The 15,050-nt window shown below is 35.3% G+C and overlaps 2 protein-coding genes across 2 annotated transcripts in view; one reads left to right on the forward strand and one right to left on the reverse strand.

Moving 5' to 3' along the window:
* LOC117329739 (protein YIPF5-like) overlaps positions 1-15,050 on the forward strand; it is an 80,742-nt gene that overhangs the window by 50,237 nt on the left and 15,455 nt on the right. The window lies entirely within an intron of this gene.
* Positions 1-15,050, reverse strand: part of LOC117329737 (leucine-rich repeat-containing protein 24-like) — a 57,292-nt gene that overhangs the window by 41,899 nt on the left and 343 nt on the right. The window lies entirely within an intron of this gene.

Here is a 15,050-nt window from a genome sequence, read left to right on the forward strand (position 1 = left end):
TTATTATATCTTACATGTGAGTCATGACAGATTTGTAGCATAATAAGGTCTGTTACCTCCATTATATTCAGAGTTATTGCCCTTTGATAACTGCATGTCACTTTATTCTGAGACATATTCCATATTTATGTAAACCATAATAGCTTACAAGTACATACTTACTGCCAACATTTGCATGTGAATCTCTCTTTAAGTGTGTTGCAGAATAAAATTCCTGCTACAAAATGGCTCATCTGAGCTTTTGGTATTATTCAAAAATGAAAGGGAATCATTTCGTCTCCAATAAAAACAACTCACAATTTTAGTAAAGCAGGATTGATAAAGAATTTTTTTAAATGTATTAATATTTTCTTTATTTTTCGTGCAGATTTATTCAAGAAGGATGAAGAAATTAAGTTAATTTAAAATGTATAATTGTAAACACTACTTTATAAATTGTGATATTATATATGCATGTAAATATATATAAAATGCATAATGAACAAATATGATATACACACTCCCGGTAATGCCATTTCATAATATGTCCGTTTATACCATACTCTCTATATATTTAGTGTATAATTGACTTGCCCTCTCACATGTCATACTCAAACTGTCTGGATTTAGATTTATATTGATATATGGAGTCAGTGGGACGGAGATAAAAGTATTGTATATTATGACTCAATATATAAGAGTCACTTAGGAGACAGAATAGTGTAAATGTATATTGGTAGTTATACATTGGCTGATAGTATTGGTTCTGGGAAGGATGTAGGAAGACTCCAATGTTTATCCTAATTAAAACCCTGTGAAAAATAATGAGTTTTAAATGCTGATTTTAAAAAATTTGTTTAATTTGATGTTTAGTAGGTCTTTTCATTAGCACAGGTATGGTATGATGTTATTAAATTAGATTTCAAAAGTCGATTATACACAGGTACAAAATGGATGAAATTAGCTCTGCTAATTTAATTTTAGATGAGTTAAGGATGTGTGCTACCTTATTCAATATACCTGAGACGTAGTGTCAGTTAAGGATGTATGCTACCTTATTCAATATACCTGAGACGTAGTGTCAGTTAAGGATGTATGCTACCTTATTCAATATACCTGAGAGGTAGTGTCAGTTAAGGATGTATGCTACCTTATTCAATATACCTGAGAGGTAGTGTCAGTTAAGGATGTATGCTACCTTATTTAATATACCTGAGACGTAGGGTAAGTTAAGGATGTATGCTACCTTATTCAATATACCTGAGACGTAGGGTAAGTTAAGGATGTATGCTACCTTATTCAATATACCTGAGGGGTAGTGTCAGTTAAGGATGTATGCTACCTTATTTGCCTGAGATGTAGGGTAAGTTAAGGATGTATGCTACCTTATTTGCCTGAGATATAGGGTAAGTTAAGGATGTATGCTACCTTATTTGCCTGAGATGTAGGGTAAGTTAAGGATGTATGCTACCTTATTTGCCTGAGATGTAGGGTCAATTAAGGATGGTGGAATATTTTATTAAGCTTGCTGTTTATTTGAGTGGTATAGATTATACATGGTGTCCAATGGCAACCAGACTACAAAATTAAACTCCCTTTTTAATAGTTGCAGAATCATCCATTTTAAAATGAAGTAATCTTACAGTCTTAAATACAATAAGGGAAGGGAAGAGGACTTCTGTATTTGAGTTAAATATGGTATTAGCTGTTACTCAATTTGCTGACAACATCACTTACAATTCGAAAGTTTATTTTGGAAAGATTTAATTTATCAAATATTGACAAATTTTTTTTTTAATTTTTTTTTTTATTATTTTTTATCACAAATCGATATCAAGTGTAAGATTTTAACTTTATTGTCAAGCGTTTTTTAGGAACTTTATTTTAAGCACTTGGTGTATATACATCTCGTACCAATACAGAAGTGTTGCATGATAATTTCCTCCTCAGGAAACACCTGTATGACAACAGTTCCTTTAAGGACCCCATACTATGTGATATTTGAGATAATCGTAAGATTTATAACCTTTATGATATTGACAAGACAGTATATATGTCCTGTACGGTACTTCATTGTTCAGGGTCACATAAAGACACGTCTTTTGTGAACCAAGCCCCCATCGTTTATCACATTGACATATTTCTTACACAGTTTGATTGTACCTCAGGTGTAGGATTAAGGAATTCAAGATCACAGTTTTAATTTAAACTAAACATTTTAACGGTGTCAAGTTTAACAGTTAAATCACTCTTGTAACTTCAAGTAATTCAAGAACACAAATTGAAATTCAAGAAAATGGTATATTGGAGTTCAATATTAGCCTTATGACCTCAGGTTGATTTAATTCATTCAAACACACATGTTTTACTTTTACATAAGCGTTCCAACTTGTTGATGTTTGAAAAAATAAAATTGATATACCTGTAATTCAAACAAATTCAGTGTGTATGAAAAAATTTAATGGATTTTAGTTAATGAATTTAGTCTGAAAGTTGAAATATGTGAATCACGGAATGTATTAAATAATCTGTTTCATCTCCTGCGGAATACATTGTAAGATAATACATTATACTTACATGAATTTTATCACTGGAACTAACAGGTAAGCACAGCCGTAACACCACAGGTGAAATTGCCCAGGGGTATATGCCTCACATCCCAATTGGCTTGGAATGATTTGAAATTCAAAATTTAAATTTGAATAATCCTATGACATCACTTTTAATCGCCAGACTGTTGACATGCATTTGTGTGTACACGGAAGGTGAAGGTCGTGGGATGGGTCGTCTTGTCACCAAAAACATGCTCCAGTCGCGATGAAAAACACACACTTCTTATCTACTCTGAAGCGTCCTAAGTAAATCTGCAGAAATAATATTGTTGGCTATAGAGAGAGGTAGCAGCATTTCACAGGTAACACACTGGTGAAAATGATCAGGTGATTTTCAAGTGTATTCAAGGTCACAATGGGTTATCTCTAAGTCAACAAACAGTTTTTGTGTCTTATTTTTCTCTTGTATTTTTCCATGAGGCATAATTAAAATAGAATTTAAAATTTTGACACTCTTTCAAAATGAATTCAATCAAACTTTTTAAGTGATTTTTGTCAATATTTAACCTTTTTTTCGTGATCTCTTTCAGTATAAGATAATTTCTTAGTAATTATTTTTGATATTTAATCATTTCTTGGTAATTTCTTTCATTATTTGAAAAAAGTTTAGTAATTTTATTTTGCAATAAATAATTTCTTGGTGATTATATTTCTTTCAATATTTATATTTTTTAAGTAATTTTATTTAATACTTAATAATTTCTTGGTAATTTCTTTCAATATTTAATATTTTTTTTAGTAACTTTTGTTTAATACTTAATCAGTTCTTGCCTCAATATCAGTCCATTCCTTCTGTAGTGTTATCATATATACCTGTATATGTAATATAAATTTTATACATGTATTATCATTTTTCTGAATAATGTGCCTAAAGTGGATCCATTCACAGGACATATTTGCTCAAGATAACTAGATGCCACTTTTCAGAGATTCTATAGCTAGTCAGTATATAAAAATCTGATAATATAAATTTGGGCAAAATTATCCTACAGCTCCTGTGTATGGGACATTTTTCCAAGGACTTTGTACCTTGTAAACATCTGCTTATCAACATTTTGTATCATTTGACATCTACTGGAGTTATCCCCCCTGTCTAGATATGACCTCCAGGTGTCAGTTTAATCAATGATAATGAATCTGTGGACAAAAAAGGCCAATGGGGGTCTAGTTTTTATCATCAAACAAGGAATTTTTGCTTAGTTGCAGATTTTTTCTCCCCAAGACATGTTTGTACTTGATAATATATGTAGGAGTTGATATGTAAGATAGATCTTCTGATACATTGTATATACAATATAAACAGTCCACTTCATGATCAGGGAAATGTTGGTTAAAAATTGATAAATGATTTCCTGCCAAATCAAAATATTTCCTGCACATGGTCAGTGCTGGGTAGCAGACTTCATACTTAGTCTGCATGTGTGGGGATTTAATTCAACCCGTAGTAAAATATTTCTTTTAAGACTATACACCACAGTAAACAGTATCTTTAAGGATATATATATACATTCTGTAGGTCTATTTTGACAGGAGTCATTGACAGGTGTCATAGTTATTCAGTATTCTTCATATAAGGATGTACACACGGAAAATAGATGTACCATCAAGGGTGTGACAGTTCAGAGTGTCCTTCTACACAACCTCAGGTGAAGATCTGAGGTGCATGCTCATGGTGTGTGGTTCGACCCTCCCTAGCTGTGGTAGCTTATGTTTCTCAGGAAGCCGAGAAAAGGACCAGTCTATGTTTTGTGGTCATGTCCATGGATAAGACATCTTACACTAATTGCTCTGGATGCATGTATGGACTGCCTGTATGTTTTTCAGTGAAGTAGCCACCAGCTACTACAAGGAGACCCCTGCCTCGAAATGGCTCTGGCTGTTCACAGGGCAATAAACCCAACAAACAAAAACAAAACAAAACCAAACAGCAAATATATCTGATACTATAAATTGTGAAGTAAAAATAAAATCGGTAAGAAGTGCATTTAATTGTTCATATCTTTAATTAATGTTCATTTCTCTAAAAGCATTACAATAAATTCATTCTATGAAATATTCCAAAAGGTAGTCTAAGATCAGGAAAATTGACAGAGTTTTTCTTAAATGTAGGGAGATGGTTAAAAGAGACGAATTTCACTGTTGGTTATATTGGCATAAATTATCATCAAGGTCACTATCATTTAAAATTCAATGATAATTACTAGATAATGTGAGAGAAGGACAGGAAATTTGTGTCTGATTAAATCTTGTAATCTCGTTTAATTAAGATTGGGCCACCTTCATCATGATACCATGTCACTACAGACAGACCGAATCAGAAATCTCGGGGTCCAGATTCCATTGGTCGTAAAAATCGGATCAAAATCTGATGGAAACACCAGTATTTCCGCACAAAAAATTTGCTCTTCCTCTTATAAATCTTGGAAGATGAATCTGTAACATCAGACAGGTCAAGTTTTTATCTAACATATATATATATATTTTTTTTTTTTTTCTCTCCATTTCCGTAGGGTTTTGATTAATTTTTATTGAGTGTTAGGAGCATGGGTTAGTATACAAGATAGGGGTTTTCTACAGAATGGAGGGACACTGATATGGGAATAAAAAATAGCGTAAATGACTCAATTGGATATTCGTGGAATTAATTTATTGACCGATTGGATATAATTTTCGGTTTTTATCCTTGAGTCTAACTTCGGGAGTTTTAACGACTGTATTGTTATCGATGTTGGATATTTCAACACAGCTCCCTGAGGACCCAGCGGCCCCTGTAGAAGGTGCTAGTGTAATTATAACGTATGCGTCATGACTGGGATGACCAGTGGAATGTATAGGAAATCAATACACCCCATTTTTAAGGCTGATACTTTATACCGATACTTAATTCCTTCATCCGTACAGATATGCTTTATTACAAAGCCTAATGGTAATGAGACATATTGATGGAAGTTCATCAGAATTAATTAATTCTGGGGCTTCACTATTATAATAATTAAACATTTCATTAGTGCCCAGTGTCCTATTTCGTAAAGGACGATTTTGATCCGTTTCGATTCTTGGTTTTGATATATTGAAATAATTAAGCAGTACTATATCTTTGAGGTAATGGATTGAAATCTACTTTATTTTCTATCGGCATCACACAAAAATTAATTACATAATGAAACCTCGTTTAACTGTGATCATTGTAATCATGGAAATTTGGTCCCTGGACACTCATAGTTGGATATTATCCGATCTGAAACACTGTATGCTATATAGAAAGGCGCTATATAGCTCAGTTGGTTAGATTGGCGGCCATGTAACCTCAGGTGAAGGTCCGTGGTATGTGGTCGACGCTCCCTACCCTTGTCCCTTTACCCTTATTACTTTGGATGCCATGCCACAGGCCTCCTGTATGTTGTTAAGTGAGGTAGTCACCAACTACTACAAGGATACCCTGGCAGTTCACGGGGTGATTAACCCAGAAAACAAACAGCTATTGAGAAATGTATCTAAAAGAGTATCTGATTGTCATGATGATATAAATAATTATGTAGTTATATATATATTCAATTAGATAATACTCAATAATTTTCCAAGGATCATTAACTAAATAGAGAGCACCAAAAAAAAATCTTTCAACAGCTCATACAATGTTATTCAAAACAAAAGCTATATTAATGTTGTAGATGCATAGATTTAACCTAAAACATAAATTGTTTGCTTGGCCTGAAGTTCTGTTGTTTTGCTTGTCACTCACAACATATAAACCCTGAAACATAAATTGTTTGCTTGGCCTGAAGTTATACTGTTGTTTTGCTCGTCACTCACAACATATCAACCCTGAAACATAAATTTTTTGCTTGGCCTGAAGTTATATTGTTGTTCTACATGTCACTCACACCTTATTAACCCCTGAAACATAAATTGTTTGCTTGGCCTGAAGTTATACTGTTGTTTTGCTCGTCACTCACAACATATCAACCCTGAAACATAAATTGTTTGCTTGGCCTGAAGTTATTCTGTTGTTTTGCTTGTCACTCACACCATATAAACCCTGAAACATAAATTGTTTGCTTGGTCTGAAGTTACACTGTTGTTTTGCTCGTCACTCACAACATATAAACCCTGAGACATAATTGTTTTACTTGGCCTGAAGTTATTCTGTTGTTTTGCTTGTCACTCACAACATATCAACCCTGAAACATAAATTGTTTGCTTGGCCTGAAGTTAGTCTGTTGTTCTACAAGTCATTCACACTGATAGTAATATTGCATCTCCAGAACCATCAACTGGCTACAGATGTCTGGGAGGAAGTGTCCATTCAGATAAAGAAATTTCAAAAATTCTTCACAAGTTTCATGACTATGGGAGATCCTGCAGGAAATGGGTTTCAGCACCATTCCAAAGAGAGATGTGTCTGTTTTGGCCATCAAACTTCATGGATGTCAGAAATTGTATGGATGCCTTCCTTGTCTTTGATGGTGTGATGATAGCAGTTTAAAAGCCCAAGATCAATAAAGTTGTCTAAACTAGCTAACTAGCCTGCCCAGCATCTGCATCCTTGTGTTTGACCATACAGTAACCTTGGAAATGACCTTTGTTATACTGGAGAGTGGAGGGATGAAACTAAGGTCAGATAATTTCTGGCTAATCTGTCTTCAAGGAAATTTTCTAGGTAGACATGTTTGTAATTATACAGGTTTGTTTGACCACTGGTCAAAAACTGACCTTGAGATTGGCTTTGCCTTATATTAGAGAATATTTAGCCCAATGCAAGCAACATCTCTGACATAGAAAATTTGTCATTATTTTTCTCTACTGGTTCCTAAATCTATATGTTCACTCAGTTCATCATTCTCACTCAGTGGATAATATTGTCTGTCTGTCCGTCTGTCTGTCAGTCTGTGGATAATCTTGTCTGTCTGTCCATCAGTGATTGGTCACCTTGTCTGTCTGTCTGTCTGTCAGTGATTAGATTGGTCACCTTGTCTGTCTGTCTCTCAGTGATTGGTCACCTTGTCTGTCTGTCTGTCTGTCAGCCTATAACATGTGTCTGATTTACTGTATCACATTTTGCATTTCTGTTTAAGTGGCAGATTTGCATGCAAAAATCTGTAGTATATACCACACCTATATGCAGAGTTGTGTCCCTTAGATCATTTTTGGATACCAAAGACTTGGCTGAAGGTCCTGTTACTTATTGATTGCCTTTTTGAAAACAACAATGCATTACTAAAATTTCATTCAATAACCGTGGTAAATATTTTGCCAGAATTACAATATTATCATATAATGTTAGATATCAGAATTATCTCTATATTTAAAGATTTGCAAAAAAAAAAAAAAAAATATGAACAGAAATAGATTGTTCTATTGATTTTATTTTTAAGGTATCTGTTTGTTTCAGTTTTCCTATTGCTATGACCTTGAAGCAAAGAGAACTCCGTCCTTTCTTCCCTTGAGAATAACAAAATCTAGAGTCCCTATAGCTATGATATTGACACTAACAGGACTCCATCCTTTGAGAATAACAAACTTTAGAATCCCTAGCTATTATATTGACAACAGACTGCCTCCTATTCCCAGTTACCCATACATCCTACATCCATAGGCATGCTAGTGTTGGATGTTCGCTATTGATTCCCAGTTACAATGGACTGGCAACAGGAGAAAGTGCAGCTGACCATTGGTCATCCATCACTGTGTCAAGCCTATGTTGAGAAGAACTGTTGATACTGACCATCAGCTCTAGCCAACATAGGGGTCATTTCATGGACATCATTGCTTACATATTGTCCAAGATAAAATGTCAGGACACGTGGAACTGACCGTTATAGAAATATATTACATTGAGTGATTTATTGTGTGTATACTAAGAAAGAATTAAGTGGTGCCATATGTTGTATACTATATAGATATCAGAAAGTCAACTTAAACTCCCACGTAAAATCATCAACTTAAACACCCAAGTAAAATCATCAACTTAAACTCCCAAGTAAAATCATCCTGTAACCTAAAATGTTTAAATTCAGAAATAACTTTGAAATAAAAGCGAGGTTTTCATGCCCATGTTTCGCATGTCCGTCCCATCCCGTCCCTTCCCATTGCGAGGGACCAAATCCCATCGCATCGCATCCAGTCCGTCCCGTCCCGTCCCATCGTGGGGAACCAAATCCCATCGCATCGCGCATCTCGTCCCCTCCCGATGTAATGTCACTAGCTAATCTCAGGAATTGCTGATATGATCCTCACCAAACTGTGTTTCGGGGTGTTAAGTGGCAGCGGGGGCATTTAGGTCTTTCAGACATCTTCTAGATTTTATAAAAATTAATGTAATAATAACTCTAAAAGCCTCATATTTTCTTTGTCTTGAATACATTTTTAAAAAGATTGAAGTTTTGAATTTTTTACCAAGAAAAAAGGAATAATAGAAATAGCCTGGCGTGCAATATTGAGTCATTTAACTTGACTGCTTGTACATCAATATCTCTTTTAGTCCAACTGAACTTTCTTCAAGGTCCCACTCAGGCAATAACTTTTAATTTTACAACTTCAATGAATTTAACTCTACAGTATGAATGTCAGCTGTTACAGTCTTTCCTACTCCGTCACTAAGTGAGGTCCCTCGGCACCAACAAGAGACGCGAATCTGTGACGCCCAATCAGATTGAAGTTCATTACAGAAGCAGGATGGTGTTGTGCAATGTGGATTAGTTAAAAGCAGGAAAACAGAGGCGTTAAAACAAGCTATCTCTTAATGACACTCAAGTCATAAGAACTCTTGGGAATAAAGCACCCTATCACTGAATTGATTTAAGCGTCTGTGTGATCAGGTCGAGATGGCTCTGATTTGTGCTGTTTGAGGCTTGACGTATGATGCTCGATTTGTACAATGTTTGATTGGTTTGATGAATTAGGGTCAGTTCCGTACCACATTCTTATTCCCTAGAGAATTCCTGTTTCACTCAAAGTCAAGACCAGGTAGAGATTTGATTAGTACATTTGTACATAAAAATTATATAGAAAGGAGAAATACAGAAATGCCCTGCCCATGCTTGGGCTTGAACTAGCAATCCCTCGTTCTCTTTAAGGCTAAAGGGAAATTCTCCATAACCTGAGCTGGTAATTTAGGTGACCTATACTCACTACTTTTACAAATATCAAAGACCAGGGAGAGATTCAATTATTACTTACAAATGTAATAGGAAAAATAGAAAAATATCTTGCTCACACCGGGGCTCGAACTAGCAAACTCCGTTCTCAAGGCAATCATCCTCCCATCAGACTAAAGGAAATTCACGCTTGTCTGACTGGTAAGGTGACCTATACTCACCACTTTTATAAATATCAAAGCCCAGGCAGAGATTCAATTAGTACATACAAATGTAATAGGAAAAATAGAAAAATATCTTGCCCACACAGGGGCTCGAACTAGTAACCTCCGCTCTCAAGGCAAACATCCTACCATCAGACTAAAGGAAATTCATGCTTGTCTGAGCTGGTAAGGTGACCGATATACTCTTTACTTTTACACAAACTTCATAATCAAGTAGAAGTATAATTCAGATACATGTTGCTACAGATCCGATAGCTTTATTGATAACTTTGATCAAGATTATTCTAAAATTCTCTCTAATTTTGGTCAGTCGGTTTAATTTGCTTAATGTTTTACCTGTATGATATGTGAAATTTATTGTAAATATTCCAATTTTGTTATGGTCTTTAAAACGTTGTGGAATATTTGATTTTCAGTATGTTGATATCAGCTGTATCACATTACAAACTAGAGAGTGCATATCCTGTAAGGAGGGATTAAAAAAATCTTCACACTCTGTCGTTAAGGACTTGAAGTATCTGAGATGTATCTGCACGGTACATTTTGGGGCGACTTTAGCGGAGTTTGATGGGAAATCTGGTGTGGTATAGATGTAAAAGTAGAGAGTATAAGGTCGCCTTACCAGCTCAGACTAGGGGGAATTTCCCTTTAGCTTAATGGAAAGATGTTTGCCTTGAGAGCGAAAGGTCAAAGCCGGGCACGAGCAGGGTATTTTTCATTACGTCTTCCTATTACAGATTTAGTGCCGTTGACCACTCCAAGTGAAAGCTATAGGAGATTGAGAGGCTTCGATCCATAGAGCTAAAGAACCTGGATTGTGGTTGTCTTCGGGGCGAGGCTCTGACTTTGTGAAGGAGGGAGTAGTGTAAAAGTAGAGAGTATAATGTCGCCTTACAAGTTCAGAGTGACACAAATTTCCCTTCTGCCTAGTGGTAGGATGTTAATTGCCTTGAGAGCGAAAGGTCGCTTAAGTTCGAAGCCCGGCATGGGCAGGGTGTTTTTCATTACTCCTTCCTATTACATGGATGATGAATGGCATTAATAGTCCAGACAACAGTTAGACTAGTCAGTTTAGCATGAACATATTGGTCCTTTTTAGGGTTCAAATATGCATAATATTGGAGTCTGTTTTGAGCTTATTGGTCTATAAGGGCAAAATGATCCTAAATGACCCCTAAATTGTTAATGAGCTGTAAATAAATATAAACAAATGCAAAATCTCTAGAACATGAGTCTATATTGAGCTTATTGGTCCAAGGGCCCAATTTTCAAGACCAAAATATAGTCCTAAATGACCCCAACTGTCAAAGAGATGTGAATAAATACAGGCAAATGCAAAATCTCTATGCCATGGATATATATTTAGCTTTATATATATTTATCCCAGAGTTCAATATCAAAATCTCCATTTTTATTGACAATGAGACTTTGAAATTAAGCCTTCAAATTTAGACCAAGATTCAGCATGAAATTAAGCCTTCAAATTTAGTCCAAGTTTTACCATGAAATTGAGCCTTCAAATTTTGTCCAGGATTCAGCATGAAATTGAGCCTTCAAAGTTATTCCAAGATTCACCAAGAAATTAAGCCTTCAAAGTTAGCTAGTCCAAATTTCAGCATGAAATTGAGCCTTCAATGTTTGTCCAAGATTCAGCATGAAATTAAGCCTTTAAAGTTAGTCCAAGATCCAGCAGTTTTGTAATTGGCTATACTAGATAATACTAGATTAGATAGTCAATTATTATAATATCCATTCAATATTGACACTGATTTTTATCCGAGAGTAACATTTTCCACCTTAACTTGAGAGAATGCCCATCATAAGTTAGTGTCTGTGTTAATGGATCTTTGGTCTTTGTACTTTAGTCATAATTCCAGTCCAGATTTTCAGTCATGCCCGGCAGTGGCATGTTGTAATGCACTAATTGATTCTGAAGTTTTCCTCAACTCTTTGAAGACCCAAAATAAGTGCTCCTTCCTTGACACTATGACTCTGTAGTTCTACCACTTCCTGTTTTATATTACAAACCTGTCATGGCTGAAATGTGATCCTACAGATTTCTCAGCTCACTGAACCAAATTAAAGTGTTGTTGTATGTATTTCAGTCAATATGTTCCATTTGGAGATTTGACCTCATTAACCTTTCTGTGTGAGAAATCAACTTTGTTGTATCTCGCTGAACTCGTGTTACATGTAGTGTTTGATTTCAAGAATTTCTGGGGGTTTTTTCCAAATCATTGAAATTGCACTTGAGCACAGAAGGGAGCAGTGAGTGATCTTCCACACAGGGTTGTGTAAGGGGACACCACAGATTGTGAAATACTATAGATTTCAGAGGGAACGTTCAAAATTAGGTTATTATTCCCACTTTTGCCGTCGTACTGCGGGTGACTGGCTAAAGACTTCAGTTATAAGCAAACTCCATCTTCACACCTACACCATGCATAATGACTCTCCAAACATCTTCATAATACAAAAACTCAAATGTACTCTAATCCACAAAATAGATATATTTTGATAGTCAAAGCTCTAAGTGCAGACTTTGTATACTGTAAACATACAAATTTTTGTGGTAATCTTATTTTAGGGGTTTTTTTTCACAGTGGAAGCATTCTGCTAAATAATGATTGCACTTATCGCTCTTTCTATGCACCGTACTCTCTGTATTAAAAAATTTGATATGCCAATTCATCAAGGCACTTATTCGGAAATCCGCTAAAATTTGATTGCACCAAATAAAGTACATTTGCAGTATATAAATTGTAGTTTGAGATCATTCTCAGCAGACAAATGAGGTGATTTAATCAGGACATCAGACTTATAAATATCTTATGACCACTTAATCTTGTTCAAATGTAATAAATATAATCCTACAAATATATAGAGCTTCAAAACCATATAGACCGAGATCCCTGTTTACATGTTCATGCATGCTGGTTTAGATGAAAATCGGCAGTTTTTCATGACGAAAGATGTACCATATTGTGTATATCTGGGATCCATGGCGAGGAAAATTAGAGCGGTAATCCGTGGCTCAGAAGGCAGACTTAACTAGGTATTAATCTAGAGACAAAATGCTGTGATTCATGCAGTCTGTAACTTCAGCAAAGGTTTTCAAAATTCAAGATCTTATCTTTGTACCTCGAGAGTCTAAACAAATTTTCAGCCAGGTAATCTTCGTTTCCATCTGACAGCTATTTTGACTTTTGAACAAGATTGCAATCATACTGCTTCGTCCAGAAGCTTCTTTGTTTTGAAAAAAAAATGCAGATGTTGACCATTCTGTACTTTTCTGAAATTACATGTCTCAATCAATTCCAGAATACTTGAAAATGTCTTTAAAATATAGTATATGATTTTTCAAAAATAGCCTTGTGAAAGTAATTTGTGAAAAATGAAGTCTGTACATCATTCGTGTTGGCCGAGTGGTTAAGGTGTCCCGACACTTTATCACTAGCCCTCCACCTCTGGGTTGCGAGTTCAAAACCCACGTGGGGCAGTTGCCAGGTACTGACCGTAGGCTGGTTGTTTTTCACCGGGTACTCCGGCTTTCCTCCACCTCCAAAACCTGGCACGTCCTTAAATGACCCTGGCTGTTAATAGGACGTTAAACAAAATAAACCCAAACTGTAGTGACGTCATGTAGCTCACATATGGAGATTTTGCTCCGTTACAGAGTACATACAGTATTGGAATGTCCTGAGTCCTGGTGCCTTGGATGGTTGTACCTTGGAATGTCATTGAACATGCAATATCATATGTATAATTACTCAGACATGAATTTGGGTACATGCAGTCAATTTGGCAGGGGGGGGGCACTATATGGGGTTCCCCGACGTCCATCTTGTACTTATGTACATACATAAGTATGTAAGTAATGCCAAAGTTTGTCAGCACTTTAGAGGCATCATTCCTCAAAGGATTTTGATTTACATTCCCACAATTATAAAGGACCATAATATCTCTAACAGGTTCAAGGCTCAGGGTTTTGGGTAAAGGTCAAGGTCACTGTTACTATTTTTAGCGAGGGGTCGGTAGCTATAGGTGACATGTATAGCGATCGTTACCCAGTATGCTATTGCATTTTAAGTCTTATTGCATGATAGAATCACAAGAAAATGGGCGAATCAGTGATGAAATCAAACTAAAGCATAAGACATATTGCAAAAACTGATTAAAGACTTAGTCTGCATGAAGAGTTCCTTGAAATGACTATATTAGGGCCTTGAAGAAGCCTATAGTGAAATAGTCTTTAATAAAGTTTAACCACATCTTTGGGTACCCACAATTAAGTAGTGAAACGACATACTGATACTGTGATTCGATACTTTATGCTTAAATTGGAGCAAGAAATATTTAAATGTAACTTAAATACAATGTAATATTTGTATTCAATACACAAGTTTTATACAAATCAAACTTTTAAGACACTGATAAGTGATTAGCATGCATGGCTCTTTGCTTCAATTCCTTCTTGATAATGATTCCATTTAGCAACGAACGCAGACTTGATATGGTATTTATGGTCGATATAAATGACAGTGCTTTGCAAGCAACATCATATTGTGCATAACGTTTCGGGATTTGGTCATTCAAACGTTAAATAGCTATTGAGTGTAAATTAAATTATTTATTCATATTCTTACGCATGGAGTAACGTCACGATTTGGGTGTGTGTTTTAGATTGCAAGCTTATATTTTGTGGCAGTTTGCGACTGTTATATTCGCCTCACTTGAACGGATTCCATAGGTTTCGTTGTAACAGCATTACATATATGTAGACATATGAATGCTGGTGTTTAGATCAAATGACAAATTTGCAGTTTGCAAAAGGTTTGAATTTCATATTTATCTTGATAACAGGAAATTTACACTGGTTCATTTACTTTTTCTGGAAGATGTTTGCATCAGACTAAGTCTAAATAAATGAATTCGGCAGATTTTATCAAATGACTCGGTTTTAGTAAGCAGTGTTGCTAGGGATTTGCTAATTTATGAAAAGTTAGGATAGCTTCCATTTTTAATGAAATTTTGATGGAGTGTTTTATCAGTATGAGAATTTATAGCCTGTGGTTGCTATCTTTATGATCGAATAACAGACTTCCTAAGTTGATGGATTGTATTCATTGATAGAATAA

Source organism: Pecten maximus, chromosome 6 (genome assembly GCF_902652985.1).
Source record: "Pecten maximus chromosome 6, xPecMax1.1, whole genome shotgun sequence".
Classification (NCBI taxonomy): Eukaryota; Metazoa; Mollusca; class Bivalvia; order Pectinida; family Pectinidae; genus Pecten; species Pecten maximus.